Genomic DNA, 3338 nt, shown 5'->3' with positions numbered 1-3338 from the left:
TTCGAATCCCACCATGGCAGATGGTGGAATTTGAATTCAATAAAAAATATCTGGAATTAAGAATCAACTGATGACCATTAAACCATTATCGATTGTCGGAAAAACCCATCTGGTTCACTAGGGAAGGAAATCTGCCGTCCTTACCTGGTCTGGCCTACATGTGACTCCAGACCCACAGCAATGTGGTTGACTTCCAACTGCCCTCGGGCAACTAGGAATGGGCAATAAATGCTGGCCAGCCAGCGATGCCCATGTCCCGTGAATTAATTTTTAAAAAAAGAACTGATGGTCTATTGACCTGACTCAGTGGCGTCAGGCCCAATTTCAGAAATACTCATGGCTGTACAGCAGTTTTGGAGATCCGGAGGGTGTGAAAGACGTTATATAAATATGAGTTTTTCTTTCTTCAATTAACGTAATTGCGAGACTTAGCTTATCTTTACACATTTCCATAGTGATTCAAACTGACAAGACTCACAAATGCGCATACGAAGCAGGAAGGATCTGTCTGGCACCTTTCCAAATACATCGTGGCGAAAAGGAGGAAACTAGCAAAATGCACGTTTTGGTGCATCGGCGATCCTTGGAACTGTTGGTCATCTGGCAAGATGACAATGTGAGCTGATGTTCAGGAACAGCATAGTTTGTGCACTGTAGGAGGGGGAAGTGGGGGGACATATTGAATCTGAAGATCTCAACAGTAACTGCCTTCAATGATGAGGTTACAGGAACAAAAGAAACAATATTTCACACCAAAAGATCATAAAACTTCAGATGTTCGATATATTCATTCGACTCGTGTGTCTTTTGAATTGATGGTCACATTCGATTTTGCTTTCTAGAGCTTACAGACATGATGCAAAGGCAGAGTGTTATCAGGCCCCATGACTGGGCCTCCCAGTTCCTCATTCATCTTTCAACTGAGTTTTCCTGCGTGGTTTTAAAGTACCTTCCTGCCTGTTTTCCTGTGTAAAGTCAAAACGAAACATAATCTAAAGGAGCGTGCAACCACACTGCTGTTTTATCAAGTAACAAAGAATGGCAGCATGTTTTGCAGAAAATAATAACTTACAATTTGTTAAAATTGAGAAACCTTTCTGATTGAGGCCAGTTTGAATAAATTGCTGGTTGGTGATTTGCTGAAGGAATACTGACTGGGACCAACAATTGTTCAGAACAAATATTAAGAAAGATTGAATTGCTGTGATAGCTGGGAGCCTCCCATCACATCCTTTTGTTTTGAATCACGGACAGATAGTATTATAATATAGTTTACATGACTTACATTTTGTATTTTTAAATTGCTTTTATAGTTTTTGCAAACTCATGTTTCCTCCGGGTGCTCCGGTTTCCTCCCACAGTCCAATGATGTGCAGGTTGGGTGGATTGGCCATGCTAAATTGCTCCTTAGTGTCCAAAGATATGTAGGTTATGGGGATTGGCTATATTAAATTGCCCCTTAGTGTCCAAAGATGTGCAGTTTAGGTAGATTGGTCATGTTAAATTGTCCCTTAGTGTCCCAAGATGTGTAGGTTAGGTGGATTGGCTTAATTAAATTGCCACTTAGTGTCCAAAGATGTGTAGGTTAAGTGGAATGGCCATGTTAAATTGCTCCTTAGTGTCCCAAGATGTGCAGGTTAGGTAGATTGGCCATGCTAAATTATGCCTTAGTGTCCCAAGATATGTAGGTTAGGTGGATTGGCCATGTTAAATTGCCCCTTAGTGTCCCAAGATATGTAGGTTAGGTGGATTGGCCATGTTAAATTGCCCCTTAGTGTCCCAAAATGTGTAGGTTAGGTGGATTAGCCATGGTAGGTGTGGGGTTAACGGGAGAGGGCCTGGGTAAGATACTCTGCCATTCAGTCGGTGCACGCTTGATGGGTCGAATGGCCTCCTTCTGCGCTATAGGGATTCTATGAGGATTCCATGTTAGTGGAAGCAATGGCCAATGCAACTGGCTACAAATTGAAAGTAAACCTGCTGTGAATTTGCTAAGACCAGTCGATATGAGGACAAGTCCACAGGCTTGAGCACATCATAGTCTTGAAAATAACCAAGGGTGCTTCCCTAATGGCATTTACACCACCTGGTGTGATACAGAGCAAGCCAGAAAGGGTCAGTTTCTATCCCCATACTGTTCATAAATTAGTTGATCTCATGAGGGAATGCCACACTAGTCGAGGTGCCTCGGGCTTTGGAGGAGAAATGAAATCAAGTGAGCATTGGTGAGCAGGATTGACTCCGATGTCATCTATGACTGAACAGCCTGCAACATGTACGTTCTAGGCTTACACATGAAGAATGGGCACTTAGATGAGGCGTCTGGGGGTTAAGGCAGCTCTAGAATGATACGGTGGCACAACGGTTAGTCTCACAGCACCAGGGGTTCGGGTTCAATTCCCGGCTTGGGTCACTGACTGTGTGGAGTCTGCACGTTCTCCAGGTGTCGGCATGTGTTTCCTCTGGGTGCTCCGGTTTCCTCCCTGAAAGACGTGCTGGTTAGGTGCATTGGCATCCGAAATTCTCTCTCGGTGTACCCAAACAAGCACCAGAGTGTGGTGACTAGGGGATTTTCACAGTAACTTCATTGAAATGTTAATTAAGCCTACTTGTGACACAAATGAATAAACTTTAAATCAATGTGCATCATTACCTCCAAGGGAGGAGAAATAATTGGGGAAAATTATGAGGGTTTTTTTGTTTATATCCAATCAAAGTCTCAACAAGTGAGACATTCCCGATCCAAGCTGACAAGACAGGCGTCCCACTTCCTGTCTTGGGCTTGATCTACATGAGCCAAGCTGATTGGAGTAGGCATTGCACCTCCTCCAAGGCTTGATCTCATTTGCATCTTAGCCAAAAGGCTGAGATGCCGCTTTAAAAAATTGCTTCAAATGAACTTCATGACTTCAACCAAGTGTAGGACGCCAATACTACACTTGATCTTAGTCAAAAGGCCAAGAAGCAATTATAAGGGATTTGGAAAAGCTTTGATGCCTACAATAAAATCAGTGGATAAAAGCAAATGACTGCGGATGCTGGAAGCTGAAACCAAAAGAGAAAATGCTGGAAAATCTCAACAGGTCTGGCAGCATCTGTAAGGAGAAAAAAGAGCTGATGTTTCGAGCCCAGATGATCCTTTGTCAAAGCTTTGACAAAGGGTCATCTGGACTCAAAACATCAGCTCAAAGCTTTGACAAAGGGTCATCTGGACTCAAAACATCAGCTCAAAGCTTTGACAAAGGGTCATCTGGGCTCGAAACATCAGCTCGTTTCTCTCCTTACAGATGCTGCCAGACCTGCTGAGATTTTGTGGCTTTTGCTACCAAATAACCCTG

At 43.3% G+C, this 3338-nt stretch overlaps 1 pseudogene; it reads right to left on the bottom strand.

The window, feature by feature from the left end:
* Positions 1-2791: 2791 nt before the first annotated feature.
* Positions 2792-2969, bottom strand: LOC144501007 (U2 spliceosomal RNA; annotated as a pseudogene).
* Between the last annotated feature and the right edge of the window lie 369 nt (positions 2970-3338).

Source organism: Mustelus asterias, chromosome 11 (assembly GCF_964213995.1).
Source record: "Mustelus asterias chromosome 11, sMusAst1.hap1.1, whole genome shotgun sequence".
Classification (NCBI taxonomy): Eukaryota; Metazoa; Chordata; class Chondrichthyes; order Carcharhiniformes; family Triakidae; genus Mustelus; species Mustelus asterias.
Note: the sequence above shows the minus strand (reverse complement) of the source record. Positions and strands in the feature narration are given on the sequence as shown.